At 36.3% G+C, this 15,498-nt stretch overlaps 1 protein-coding gene across 6 annotated transcripts in view; it reads left to right on the top strand.

Annotated features, from left to right (window-relative positions):
• ANK3 (ankyrin 3) overlaps nucleotides 1–15,498 on the top strand; it is a 661,480-nt gene that overhangs the window by 244,193 nt on the left and 401,789 nt on the right. The window lies entirely within an intron of this gene.

The raw sequence follows: 15,498 nt of genomic DNA, 5'->3' as shown, positions 1-15,498 counted from the left end.
AGATGCTAATGTATAAACCAACATGATAATTTACAATGAAACATATGAATAGATCCAAAAGTTTTGTTAACTGTTTTCTGTCCAAATGAAAATTTACCTGGAAAGGCCGTTATTATCAGCATTTGCATAGAGTTTGGAGAAATAGTTGAATGACATTCTTGACCAGTATCATGAAGTTTTAATTATTTGTAATTCAAGGACAGATCCACACAAAGCTCTAGATATCTGAGCTGGCTGACCCGGGAACTGCCTGTGATTACTTTTCCCCTGCCTTATTTCTGTGTTCATCATCTTGTATGAACTTTGTCTTATCATTGTACTTCCAGGTTTTAGTAAACTGCTTGTGACATATTTGCTGAATTATTGAATGAATTGGTAGGCGCTCAAATATATGATTTGAATTTTGTGAAATTGAGTAACAATCTGTTTTGTTTTAGCTTTCACATCACTTTTTCTTTTACCTCTTTTGATTGGAGTTCAATGTTCCCATGTTTCTGGGCCACAAATTAGGTTATTTTGTTATCTTGTCCATTAGGTGGGAATTATTTCAAGTTTCATTCTCTTTTCTTCCAAACATTCTCTCTACATAAATTCTTCTGTTCCCATGGCTTTTGAGTACCTTTAAATGTTGATGATTTCTACTTCTAATAGGTCTTGAGCTCTCATGGCCTTTTCAAACTGAACATGACCACACTGAATGCATGAGTTGCCCAAATATGCCCTTCTCCAAAATTCTTCTTCTTTAGGAATGATTCAGGTGCTCATGTTGGAACCCAGGAGTAATTCTTAATCTTTCTGTCTGCACATCTAATTAATCCTGGTGTGTCAGTGTTCAAAAGTAGCTACATTTCCTAAACAAGAGTTTTATTTCACCCAGGTTGTGCCTATCATCTTTTTGTATTTCTGACTAACCTCCAAATGTACTAAGTAGTTAATGAATTGTTGCCTTGTAGTCAGGACATATTTTACTTAATGACTTTGAGAAAATATTTAGCTGATATACAGTTCTGTAATTTGATCTTATGTTTTCTAAAACCGTCAAAACCCAGAAATGAGGTAGTCAGCATATCCTTTCTCTATACACTTGTGTTTTTATAAGAGGAAAAATCATTTAATTGCCATGATATGTTATTACTTGAATTTCAACCAATTCCTAGTACAACCAATCACAATTTTAGTTTAACTTGTTAAAAATTGATGAATAAATAATGTAAATCCTGGAAGTGGCCTTAGTTGCATATATCTAGAGATACTTGATTAGTATAGGTAAGATGCTGGTTTAGGAATAGCTGTATTTTCTTTAAAAGTAAACAATATTGATAATAAAAACCATTTTCATGTGCCAATAATAGTATTACATACTTTTCATGTGCTACCCTGTTGAGACTTTATAACAACCCTGTAAGGTAGGTTTTATAATCCTTATTTTATATTAATATATAATATCCTTATATTATAAATGAGAAATTTTCTGATCAGTTGTAATCAGGTCTTTTGACCTTAACATTTGTGCTCTTAACCACTAATGGGCTGTTATTTGGTTTTCCATGATTTATATAAATGAAATGTATCTATTAAGTTTTGCTTCTTTTAGTAAGAGTGATTCCATCAATGACAATGAGTAGTAGCTCTAAAACAGAATATTCTCCTCTTACCATCCTTATACTTATCCTAACCATTACTGTCAAGGTGGGTTATATTATCCGAAACTTATATCCTTCTTGCACAGTTTTTCTTTGTTTTCAATATTTCTTTGCTTATATTAAAGATGATCTGTATATACCTGAGAAAATACCTTTTATTCCATCATCAATTATTTTAAATGTTGATGTCAGATCAAAAATGTGGAGTTATAATGGTAATTTCATGAAGTGCCATTAGTCACTTTTCATCCTGTTCAATTTTCATTTTTACCACTGAATAAAATCCTCTGCCATATAACCTAACAGCTATAGAATATTTTTTAGCATTGCTGATAATGTGTGACTCTTATCAACAGAATCAGAAAATATGAGAACTGGCAATTTTTTAACATTCTGAATTTTGAACTTTTTTTTAAAGATTTCATTTATTCATGAGAGCCACAGAGAGAAGAGACAGAGATATAGGCAGAGGGAGAAGAGGCTCCCTGCAGGGAGCCTGATGTGTGGGACTCAATCCCAGGATCTTGGGATCACACCCTAAGTCAAAGGCAGACACTCAACCACTGAGCTACCCAAGCGTCCCTGAATTTTGAATTTTTAATAGGACCATGAAAAGGACCCCATTGGTTTAGCATAATGACCTGCCCAGGTTCATTTGCTAAAAATATTGAGTGTTGGCTGTTCTACAGATAGAGTCTTTGGATAATTTCCTGCCCTAAATGTTATACCACAGGAGAGAACCTCCTCCCTTGAAGGGGAGAATGAATTCATTGTTCATCCCCAATCTCTTTCCCCAAATGAAGGCAGGTATTGCTTTCTTCAGTAAATGAAAACCTTACGTAATTATCAAGTATGAATTTTAAATTATACAACTTGCCTTTGTATTATTCTGGGATGTCCTTTCTATGGGATAATTATAGATTGCATGAAAATGTCCATTCAGATTGTCCATTTTCAACCTTTTAATCTTGTTCTTGTACTATGGAAAAAATGAGAGTGTATACTTAGACTTCTCTAAATGATTTTCAGAATCCATCATTTTTTGCTTGTCTCTTTTCTCAACTTGATAATTTTTACATGTGAGTTTAATGGAATTCTAAGATATTTCTATTTATGCATTTTTTTCTTTTAGCTTGAAGTGACCATAGTGGAACCAGCATCCAATATCTTACTGTTCTTGTAGGTATAGAAGCCCTGTAACACTTCATATTTTCTGCTGTTCTTCCTACTACCTGGGGTGTGTGTGTGCATACATATACTTGTTGCTTTGCATTCACCTGTACTTTGTGTCCCTGAGATCTTTTCCTTAGAAGTTAGAACATCATTCAGGATCCAGGTACAGGAGAATGGTTTCCGTAATTCTTTCATGTATTTTCCTCCTTGCATTTTGTTGTTTATTCTGTTCAGCCTGAGTATTGGCCTTGCAAAGTCTCACTCCAATTTCAGTTGAGCATTATGATCTTTCCTTTTTTGAAACAGAAACTGGTCATTCCTTTATGCTTCTCATTTGATGCCATATTTATTTGCTGCAAAATAAATCCCATAATTATGAAGTCTCCAGAGGGAAAAGTTTATTTTCAAAGATGGGAACATCAGGGGATCCCTGGGTGGCGCAGCGGTTTGGTGCCTGCCTTTGGCCCAGGGCGTGAACCTGGAGACCCGGGATCAAATCCCACATCGGGCTCCCGGTGCATGGAGCCTGCTTCTCTCTGCCTATGTATCTGCCCCTCTCTTTCGCTCTCTCTCTGTGACTATCATAAAAAAAAAAAAAAAAAAAAAAAAGATGGGAACATCAAAGGCCCTCTGTTATCCGTTTACATCCTCCTGCACCCTCCCCATTCTTTAAATTAAAATGTATATTTTAAGCAATAATTTTCTGTGGCATGTAAAATTGTGGAATTGCATATGCTTTATAAAAGGGATTCACTTGAATAGAAGTGACCTTTTTTTGGTGAATGTTCTGGAAGAATATTTGCAGGTCCAGTTTCCTTTTGTGTGTTACCTCTAGCAATCTTGAAGCTAAAAAATGCTCACAAACCACCTTCCGTGTTAACTTAGGAGGAAAAACAAATGTCTCATTCATGGTAATCTTGAGTATCTAGTTAGAGCTGGATAATTGTTTCTCATTTTGTATCTATCATATAATTAAACTTTTAAGTGAAGATCTTATTTTATAGATTAAAGAATGGAATCTCCAGAAGTTCATTGACTGATTCAGGTTGATGTAGCCTATAAATAACAGAGCCAGAATTCAAATCTAGATTTTTGAGTATAAACCTACTGTTCTCACCATGAGAAAATTGAAAATTGCCCCCTTAAACTTAGCATATGGTGAGTCTCTCTATATAATTTTTGGCATTGCATAAGATAGTCTAAAATAGCAGAGTAACTACCCTTATGAGCTTATAGTTTTGTATGAAGTCCTTTGTTAATTGGAACAAGACTGTTTCTGCCTCCTTTTAATTGTTTCTTGAGCAAATTAAATCATTTAAAGAGGGAGGTCATAATCATTGGTGCCTGGAGAAATTGCAGTACTGTTTATGCCCTAAATATACAGTTCACAGTACCCAATCACATGTGGGCTGTCCTGTATTTTGAATGTTGATGGCTCTTAAGATTATTCCTTTTGTTCTGTCAACTGTCCCCCCTCCCTCCCTCTTCATTATGAAAACTGTTCTGGAGAGCTCACTTAAAACTCCACTGTTCTCTTGTTCTTTCTCAAGTCTCCTTTTCAGATGTTTTATTTATCTTTCACTCTGAGATCCAAATTTATAACCAACCTCTGGGTATCATGTTGTTTCTCAACTTTTGGCCTCACAGCTGAAGGTAGAATATTAACACAACAACAAATCATGAAGGTGTGATCTCAGTTAAGTCCTATTGCTTTGAATTCACGGAGAATTCACCTGTTTTTTTTTTTTTTTTCTCTGCACTTTGGTTGGAGAGGTTATGTTTGGGATTATAAATGCTTACTTTTAAAGCTCCTGCTTTTCGGTTGAGCTAGAATATCTGTTGGCCTGCTCTATGGGTCTTCAGTGCTTCTTGGCTACTATAGAACTAAGAGTTTTTTAAAAAGCAATTGCATGTCATGAGGCCAGGGTAACTATGGCGGCAAGAGGGACAGATGCACTTGTGGGGACATGGCCAGAGGCTTTGAGACAGGCTCTCTGACTTGGGGAAATGCACCAATGTGTAATTGGGAGTGATGATCTCTTGCTAATATCTTGCTCTTTTTAGAGACGAAAAAGATCATCTTAAACTTCACAAATCGGGTTTTGCTTACAGAGCTGATACACTATTTCAGAATTAAACTATATGGCCTCCTTTTTCAAAACAGTTTCTGGACACATTTAGACTAGGAAAAATGTGCACACTTTCTCTCTTAAATAAGATGAGTTATGTTGTTATTTCTGAAATAGGAATAAACCATGTCTGTACGGCTGATGTGACAAACTGAAGCCAAGATTTATGGACACGGCTAACACCAGTAACCAGGAAATGCAAGTCTTATCTCACTTGGTAACCATAGGTGCGATGTGGTTATTGTTTTCAATGTGGATTTCTATAACATGGAGAGGTGGGAAAGCTTGTCTTGTCATGGTGTATCCCATTGTGTGTCTTTCAGATAAAGATTATGATCAGTAGATATGGTTATCAGTGGGTCCATTTGCTTTTATGAAAAAGAGGTTAAAATTTGTGTTCAAGGTTTGATTTTCATCCAGCAGCACTAGTATATGGTGGTATATGTACCTCAGTGCCTCCAGAGGAGTCATTGCTGTTGACAAGTTTTATGAATCTTTTATTTTAGTTTCTGACTCGATTTGTATGGTAGTTCCTGAAAGGCACATTTCAGGACATAAGGCAATAACAGTATGGAGGTTATTTAACAAAATAATATTTAGGTCATATGTACATGTATATATAATAGCCCTCTTTTTCATGTTTTATTTTTTATTTTTATTTTTTAATATTTATTTATGATAGTCACAGAGAAAGAGAGAGGCAGGCAGAGACACAGGCAGAGAGAGAAGCAGGCTCCATGCACCAGGAGCCCGATGTGGGATTCGATCCCGGGTCTCCAGGATCACGCCCTGGGCCAAAGGCAGGCGCTAAATCGCTGCACCACCCAAGGATCCCTCTTTTTCATGTTTTAGATATCAAAACCTTATAGAAAAGAATTTAAGTGTAGAAAAATATAAAGAGGGCAGCCCAGGTGGCTCAGCGGTTTAGCGCCACCTTCAGCCCAGGGTGTGATCCTGGAGACCTGGGATCGAATCCCACATCGGGCTCCCTGCATGGAGCCTGCTTCTCCCTCTGCCTGTGTCTCTGCCTCTCTCTCTCTCTCTCTCTCTCTGTGTGTCTCTCATGAATAAATAAATAAAATCTTTAAGAAAAAAAAAAAGAAAAATATAAAGAAAATAAAAATCTTCCCTAACCTCTCATTTTGAAATGACTAATCACATAGTAGTGTATGTGCTCAAGAAGTATACACACACACACAGTCATACATGTATTTCTTTCAAAATAAGCATGGACTATTTTAAAAACAGTATAATTGCATACATAAGAGTTTTTTATGCTGGAAAATCTCCTAAATCCTACGGAGCTTCTCATCAGGTCTTACTCATTCATTCATTTATTTACAACCTATATTTGTTTCAGGTGTACAACACAGTGATCTGACAATTATGTAGACTACAGTATGCTCACCATAATAAATCTAGTTCCCTCTGTCACCACATGATTACAATATTATTGACTATATTCCCTATTCTGTACTTTTGATCCCCATGAAGTCATGTATTTTTTTTAACCAAAAGCAAAATTCGGGTCTGAGTTCTTTGCAAGATCATGATTGCTGGAGGCCAAAGTGTGAACTCACAGATCCTGAAATCATCCAGTCTTACTGTTCTTTTGCACATTCCTGAGGTTTTCATGTAAAGCTGGGAAATGGTGTTTCATTTGATGACCCTGCTACTCCTGTCACTGACCCTCCTGCTTGTGGGGAGAAGCAAAGCCATCTTGAGCACATTTTCCCTGGCTGCCTTCTCTCTGGAGTGACATAAGCAATCTGGGGAGATTTTGGCCTTCCTTGCTGGCACTAGAGCACCTGAAAGATCTCTCACACTGAGAGGGATGGGAGAATGGAGAGAATGGTCTCCATACAGAAGCTTCTTACCATCCTTTCTGGATTTATATTCATTTCTTCTTCCTGTGCTTCCCAGACTTTTTTTTGAAAAATTGTTAGAGGGCACTGAATTCATATCTGTCCCAAACTGCAGCAAGCTTGAAATTCATTGGGAAGTTTTGGAAATTTTTCTTTTATGTTAGAAGTTTGTATAAGCTTGGCATTCTATCATAAGTCAGAATTTGTTTTGATAGAGAATATGCTGTGGCATCACCACCCACTCCTCCCTGGATTAAACAGGCACTCCAGGAAGATGTCCACTTTTCTCTGTGGGTTCTATATTCCAATCTCCTCACCTCCAGCATGAGGTTAAGAAGCCGTGAAAACCATTCATTTATTCAAGTCCATCAGTGGGTGTTCCTGTGTGAACACAGTGGGGAAGTGACTCCCTTTCTTAAGAGGACCTTCAAATGACGCCCTTTCTTAAGAGGACCTTCGTACTCTTACCCTTTTTGTTATTCTGAAGGTAGGATCACATTTGAGACAAGAGCACTATTGCCTCAATATTTTTTGAGCCGGGCAGCCCTGGTGGCTCAGCGGTTTGGCTCCACCTTCAGCCCAGGGCATATGAACCTGGGTCCCGAGATCGAGTCCCACATCGGGCTTCCTGCATGGAACTTGCTTCTTCCTCTGCCTTTGTCTCTGCCTCTCTCTCTCTGTGTCTCTCATGGATAAATAAATAAAATCTTTTAAAAAAATATATTTTTGAGCCATGTTAGTAAATACAAAACCCTGAAGTTACATTTTTGTATTTGAATATGGAGTTGATATGTGGACAAAGAATACCTAGGCATCTGGAGATTTTGAAGCATTGGCAAGTAGATTTGTATCCTAGTTTTCCTTTATAAATGAATAAATGTAGGCTTCTAATGTAATTATTTGTAAAAATGTAGAAAATAGGTATATAAAGAGAAAATTGGTGTCAAACCCATCACAGAAACAAAATAAAAATCACTTTTTTTTTGGCATTTCCTTCCAGATTTTTTTTCCATTCAAATAGGAGTGTGAATGTCTGTGGGTATGTATAGACATGTTTGTTAGTATTGCAAATGGTAATCATGTTTTATGTTCAGTTTTGTATTGTGCTGCTTATTTGGTATATTGTGAATGTTCATTGGTATCATTAACTGTTCCTCAGTTATACTGGAAATATTCTCAGTTGTGGACCCTATTACCTAAGCATTAAGTAATACCTAACTTACCACTGTGTGTGGGGAGAGGGTAGGACACTCATGGAAGGGGTGTTGCAGGCTTGGGAAATGGCTCTTGTCCTTTCCAACATTTTCAAGTTGCTTCCAAAAGCTTTCTGTGCCCACAAGGAAAGAAGAGAGAATGCCCTCACCAGCAATGAATGTGATGATTTTACAGATGTGGGGTAAATTTAAAACTTCAGTTTTCTTTATAATGATGAGTTATTCATTCACCAAATTACTTCTTGAGTATCAACCACGTGCCAAGGAATGTGTGAGCAGTAGAGCAAGAGTAAGACACAGTACCATCCTCAGGAAGTTTGCAGTTGCACAACTCAGTCACTGTTGAAAGTAATAGCGCATAAGCATTTTAAGGTGAGAAAATTCATTGGTCTGATAAGTTTGCAAAATGTTCTAACTATATCTTCCTTTTGTAGGCTCAAAGAGCTGATGAAGTCTTTAAGAAAGTCTTGCAGGGGAAAACACGCTGGTATTTAGCGTCATTAAGTCAAGCATTACTCAATGAATGTGCCCACAGGAATCTTCATCCCAACACACTAGGGTTTTCTTGAATTCTCTTAATGAGTATGGCAAATTATTTTGTGCCACAATATTTTTTGTGATTGTTTCTATTTATTTATGAAATAATTTATTTGTTTCAGGTCTGGATTGGAGGTTAGGTTAGTGGAAAAATCAACGTGGTGGTACAAATTACCAGTGAACATTTTTCCTTGTCTTGAGTTAGTCCCAAATAATAGCATAAAGACCATCAATACCATAGTGCTATCCTGAGACTTTAGCACTGCTTGATGATAACAGAAGACTGCAGAGGTGCTTACCTTACATGTGTTTGCTTGAAGATAGTTCAGTTAGTTCTGCCTGGAACCTCTGAAGACCTCTTTCTAAGTTTCTTTGGCATTTGTCATAAGTGTGACTTAAATGCTAAATTGGAAACCACTTGCTCTGATAAAATCGTCTTCTCTAAAACTTTTTCTACTTAAGTGTCTCTGAAATAAATTCTGAGAGTACAAGGGCTATCACTGATAATGACTTCTTATCAAATATTAATATTATTATTAATCTACTTTTGGCTTCTTTTTGTAACTCTTGAGAGCATTTAACAATGGTGCAGGCAAGCTCCATTACCCGGGAATGGCACCGTTCAATGAAAGCAACATTGATAAGTATCTATAAGCCAAATTTCCTTCTCAGTTGGCTTCTTCAGATATGTTTTTCTTGTGCAGTATTTCAGAAATCTAACCTGTTATCAGGCCATAAGTAAAAAATGTATTTTGAGGTATCTGAAACAAAGTGTAAGGAAATTGGTAGTCTCTTATACTATTGATGGGAGTTTTAAGTTATTCTAATATCCTTGGAGGACAGGAAGGCAATTTTTTCAATAGTTAAAATGTATAGTTTTTGATCGAACAATTAAACTGTCAGAAATTTCTCCACTAAACATCCTTATAGAAAGAAACCCCTAAGATAATGTACAAGGATAGTCATTTCAGCTCTGTCTTCCTATAAGGTATTAAATGTCAATAAATGAATGAATGAATGAATGAATGTCATTATATCCATGCAACTGAATACCAGGCAGCCATTGAGAAGTATAAATATATCTTCATGGGAAAATTTCTAGCATATAATATTATGTGGATAAAAGCAAGATGCTGAGTGGCTTATGCGGAATGCTACCTTTTATTTAAAAGTAATAACACAAAAAAGTTATACGTACATGCACACAGATATACACAACACATCCGTGTGTGTGTGTGTGTGTGTGTGTGTGTGTATAGGCTTTGTGGTTTTGTTTGTTTCTTGTTTTTTTTTTTTTTTTTTTTTAAGAATTATATGTTGAAATTGTTGCCTATGTTTCTTTTGGGGATAGGGGATAGGTGTTTTGTGTTTTGTTTATTACATATTTTTTATTTGAAATTCCTAACTCATCATATTTATTACTTTTTTGTTTTGTTTTGTCCATGGGAGTTTTCTGTATGGAGTGGTTTGGGGTCTTTTTTGCTAAGTATTAAATGAGATAACACATGTAAGTAAGCCTAGAGCAGTATTACATTGATAATTTCAATAAAATTTTTAAAAATCAGTGTTATTCAGAAATAATAAGGGACAGAGGTGATGAAAGAGAATATGCCATGGAAAATCAGGAGTGGAAATCAGGGAGAAGATTTGAGAAGAAAGATTTGTTCTTTCTTTGTTGGCGGTGGGGAGTGCGGGGGAAAGCTGACTTTTTTTTTTTTTTTAAAGAAAAAAACTCAACCAGCTACAGTTTCTTCACTTTTAAGTTTTATTCTCTCTGCAAATCTTATATGTTTGTTTGTAGCTGTGTTTCTAACTTATACTTTGGTGTTATTATTATTGGATTCTGTCCCTATTCTGTGCTTATCCATTTTCTCCCACTTGGAGTCCTTGGTCGATGTATCTCTTTGCTGTTCTCACTTCAGGTCCAGACTGCAGTGAGGAGCAGGGATCAGGGTAATGACTGATACCAGGGGGGCGTCAGTTTCCATCAAGTGCTTGCCACTGGCTGGCCACATGGTGATGCCCTCCAGCAGCCTAACTTGGAAACTTCCTAAAATGTGTACTTATCCTTATTTTTTTGTAGTTAAAAAAAATATTTATTTTAGATAGAGCAAGAACGAGGGGTAGAGGTGGAGGAAGAGGGAGAAAGAAACTTAAGGAGACTCTGTGCTAGTGCAGAGCCATACTGGAGGCTTAAGTCTCATGACCCTGAGATCACAACCTGAGCTGAAACCGAGAGTTGGGTAGTTGGGCACTTAATGGACTGTGCCACCCAGGCGCCCCTGAACTAGTCCGTATTAAATCAACAAATTCTGATGGTAGCTAGCCTTTTATTAGGAGACAGTGAGGTGCTGGATTCTTTCCTTTTCTCTTTATTTTCTTTTTAATGGCTATGAAATTGCATAATCATGATACTTCATTAATGTTATTGGAAAATGTGAAATACTGCATGGTAGAAGAAATTACTGACTTGCAAGAAATCATTTACTTATTGTTATGATTATTTAACTTACCAAACATAGCTCTCCTACTATGCAGTTGTATAAATGAACAGCTGAGGCCTACGGTTACCCAAACTGACTAATCCCTATCCAATTAAACAACAATGAGCTATGAAATGCACATTTGTGCTTTGATATTGTACATTTCTTGATGCTCAAATGCTTAATATCCCACCATTTCTGTGAATTGTTTTTTTTTTACTTGACTGGTAAACCAAAGTAAATCCAAAGTACTTTGCATACTAATATGGGGGATTATTATAAATATAGCCTTATCTACACAAGGAAAACAGTATTCAACTCTGGTTCTGGTACCCATTGGTTTTTCTGTGTCACTAAGTCTAAACTTAAGAGCTTAAGGAAAGAAATTTCACATGAATAAATAGGTTATCATAGAAATTTATCTGTGACTATTCAATCTAGCTTATAAAGCTCCATGCCTAAGATGTCCCAGTTCCATATAGGTGTCCCCACTGATAAGGTGAAAGAATTGGTTACATTGGCACGGATTTTTTTCCAATCTGGTAAATAAAAGGATGTGACTCATTGATAATGTGTTTATAGCCAGTTTTTAAATTTAGCCAGTTTTAAATGTAATAAAGGTACACAAGTGTAAAAGAAATACAATGATTGGCTCACATTCAGCGTGAGTTAGAAGTGATATATAGGATGATGACCACGGAGAAATATTAAAAACAATATTGATTGAGAAAAGACTGTCTTAGAACTTCTTTGTAGCATTATCGTTAATGATTGCATGGCACATAATAACAAATAATACTAACCAGTGTTTACTGAACCATGAAAGATGTCATGTTGGAGTGCTTTAGTTGAACTGTCCTGTCCCATCTATTCTCACCTCAATGCTAGCTTTATCATTAGCTCCATTTTAAAAGGAAAATCAATCTGCCAAAATTCACCCAACTAGTAAGTGATGGGTCTAGGATTTGAAACCGGGCTAGAATACCCTTGCTGATGAATTGATGATCATGGTAAGCAAGAAATTGGTTAGGGGACCACTGGGAATTAGATTAGGAAGAGAGACAGTCTGATCTTTCTGATAAGGTTTTGCTGTTTTACTTGAAATGAGCATTTGTGGAATATCAGATACCCATACTTAAATAGGTACAACCAAATTGTTGTTATTCCTTTTTCTTTCAGAAGTAGGATATATAAAAATTTGTTTTGCTTAATTCACTAATGAGTTTCTCTACAACCTTATGGGCATTATCCATTTTAAGTACATATGGTGTTGGATTATATATATACAAAAATTTTATGTATTTCCCATTTTATCTGTAATTGCTTTAATTTTGTATTACTAATTTCAATGTCATATAATATGGAAATTCAGTTTATCTCACTAATTTGCAGCTGTAGTTTCCCCCAACTTACTTATTAATAAATAGCCTATACAAATTTCAACAAATATAATTACTGGTTTTTGTTTCTAAATTGTTTTCCTTTTCCTTTACCCGTTCTCTGCTATGAGGAAGCAATACAAGTAGATATTTTACATTTACTGTGAGATGCTTAAACAGGGGTGCCTGGGTGGCTTAGTTGTTTAAGCATTTGCCTTTGGTTCAGGTGGTGAAACCAGAATCCTGGGATAGAGCCCTTTATGGGCTCCTGGCTCAGCAGGGGACCTGTTTCTCCCTTTGATGCCCACTCCCTCTGGCTCATACTCTCTCTCTCAAATAAATAAATGAAATCTTAATAAATAAATAAATGTAACAAACACAAACTTGCTTGGCAGTGAATTTTGAAAGTAGTGGAGCCATATTTCGCTACATATCTAATGATGATTACCTTAGACAACCACGGATCTAATTTCTGACTCTGAAGATTTTTCTGTATTGGACATTTCACATAGTGGAAGCATACATTCTGTGGCTTTTTGTGACTGATTTATTTTAATTAGCACAGTGCTTTCCAGTTTCATCCATGTTACAGCATGTATTGGTACTTCATTCTTTAAGTGGCCAAATATTTCACTGTAGAGCCATACTACATTTTGTTTATCCATTTATCAAGTGATGGACATCACTTCTTGAAAATAATACTGCTGTGAGCTTTCATGCACAAGTGTTGTGTGGACAAGTTTTCAATTATTTTGGGTATGTGCCTTGGGGTAGAATGACTAGGTCATGTAATAAATCTATATTGAATCTTTTGAGAAACTCCCAGATTTTTCTAAAGCAAATGCACCATTTTACATTCCTATCGACAGTGGATTCCTTACCATGGAATAATTGAGCCTATTCCACTAATGTCATGAAGATTAAATAAGGCGGCATATGTGAAGTGGTTAGGGTGGTTTTGGCACACAGTATGAGGACTCAATAAATGTTTCCTTCTTTGGCTTGTCATCATTAGAAAGACTTTTCTTATCTTGAGCCAGGATAATTCAGCTGAGGAAAACCGTGAATCTACTGCCTCCACCAACAACAGCCCTTTGGATACTGGAAAACCTCTTGACTGAAGACCTTACTTGAACAAATTCAGTCTTCCTCTGTTAGCTTTTCCTCGTTCATAAATAGACATATATATTCTTAGATAATTATAAAAGCATTCAAGAGGACCAAAAAGTTAATGACCTGACCCTCATTGTGATGAAAAGGTGAGAGCTGTTGACTAGAATCCACTTCCATCTATCACTATCAGTCCTGACTAGTGATTCAATGTCTCTGTAAGACAAGGACACAGATGAGGTGGTCTTTAGGGTCACTTTCAACTCTACTTGACATTTGCATTTTAATATAGCCATAAAAATACCTTAAATATACATGTTTGGACTGTTCTGAATGAAATACCTTTCCATTGTTGTAGAGCATTTTGTCAAGTTTTACTATTGAATTCCAGAAGTCCAGAGTTCATTTGAGAGGAGAGATTCCTGCATTCTACTAGAGGAATCCTGGAATATTTAGCCTAGAGGCAGAAGCAACCTAGTTTCTCTCTTTCTAATCTTACTCCTTTTCTCATCTGAGTTTGGTTTAATTATATCCCAAAGTTCTTCTAGAGCCATGTCTTTTCCTCTGCACTCAACAGTTTTCTGCCCTCTGGATACAATGATTGATAACTAATCAGGAATACATTTCGGTGGACATTGACTAGGTAGACGTAGACTTATGTTTCCCAGGTAACTTGGAAACCATAAAAATTGCTCTGCAATTTTCTGCAGGTCTATAGGAATTCTCATGGTCCACATAGACTCCAGAAATTCTGAGTGCCTTCCCTATTCTCAAGGGAAAAAATCCTTCAAATGCTTCCTGGAATTTTGTAACTCACTAGTAAAACTACTGTACTGGTCTCAGTAGTAAATTAAAAACTTCTCATGATAATCTAGTTTACCACAGAAACATAGTAAGAAAACAGAGCTCTGTACCATTTGCTCTGAAGAACTTGAAAGATGTAGTTTGTGGCACATTGATTTCTAGATAGAGAATAAACTGCAGCAGGTGAAGGAAATGTTCCTATAAGCATTATATATATTTTTTTATGTTTTAGGGTAGAGAGTTTGCATTTTTAAGTATTATGAGTATAAAATTAGTTCTACACATTGCAACCAAATTATAAGTGACATGTGTGTTACAACTTTGAATATTTGCCGTGAGGCAATTGACATTGGGAAAGAACAAGTAGAGTTAGGCATAATTTACTTAGTTTTTGAAGATAAGAAATAGAGCAGAAATGTTCCATCTTCATATGTTAAAGGAAAAAAACAAAAACATTGGCAAACAGTAATTCCTCAGTACATTGTGATGTGTGCATGGGATCACTTTTAGTTAATGTTCAATATTTTTTTTTTAAGATTTTCTTTCTTTATTCATGACAGACACACAGAGGCAGAGGGAGAAGGAGGCTCCCTGTGGGGAGCCTGATGCATGATCCCAGGATCATGCCCTGAGCCAAAGGCCGATGCTCAACCACTGAGCCACCCAGGTGCCCCTCAGAAGTTTTAGTCAGAGAAGACTGCCTAGCTTCCTGCCCTCACAAAACAAAACTTTACAAATCTGATAAATTATGGCTGAAATATTGGAATAATTAAGTTGTTTCTTTGTCCACTATTGTCTGGCTCCAGAAAAAATATTTAAAGAAAAATTATTTATTTGCAGCACCACATTTTAGTTTTTAAAGATTTATTTATTCACTTACTCATTCATTCATTCATTCGAGACACAGAAGAGAGGAGAAGCAGGCTCCTCACAGGGAGCCCGATATGGGACTTGATCCCCCTACCTGGGGTCATGCCCTGAGCCTAAGGCTGATGCTCAACTGCTGAGTGACCCAGGCCTCCCAGTGGCGCCACATTTTAAAGCAAAAACTGAACAAGAGTTTTTATAGTTAAAAATGTAAAAGCTGAAGGAAAAAACCCTCCGTAACTTCATAGAATTTTTCTTTTCTGAATAGGTAATTCATATTGTGCACATCTCTTG

This window comes from Vulpes vulpes, chromosome 4, assembly GCF_048418805.1.
Source record: "Vulpes vulpes isolate BD-2025 chromosome 4, VulVul3, whole genome shotgun sequence".
In the NCBI taxonomy this organism is placed as follows: Eukaryota; Metazoa; Chordata; class Mammalia; order Carnivora; family Canidae; genus Vulpes; species Vulpes vulpes.
This window is presented reverse-complemented; position numbering and strand designations above follow the sequence as displayed.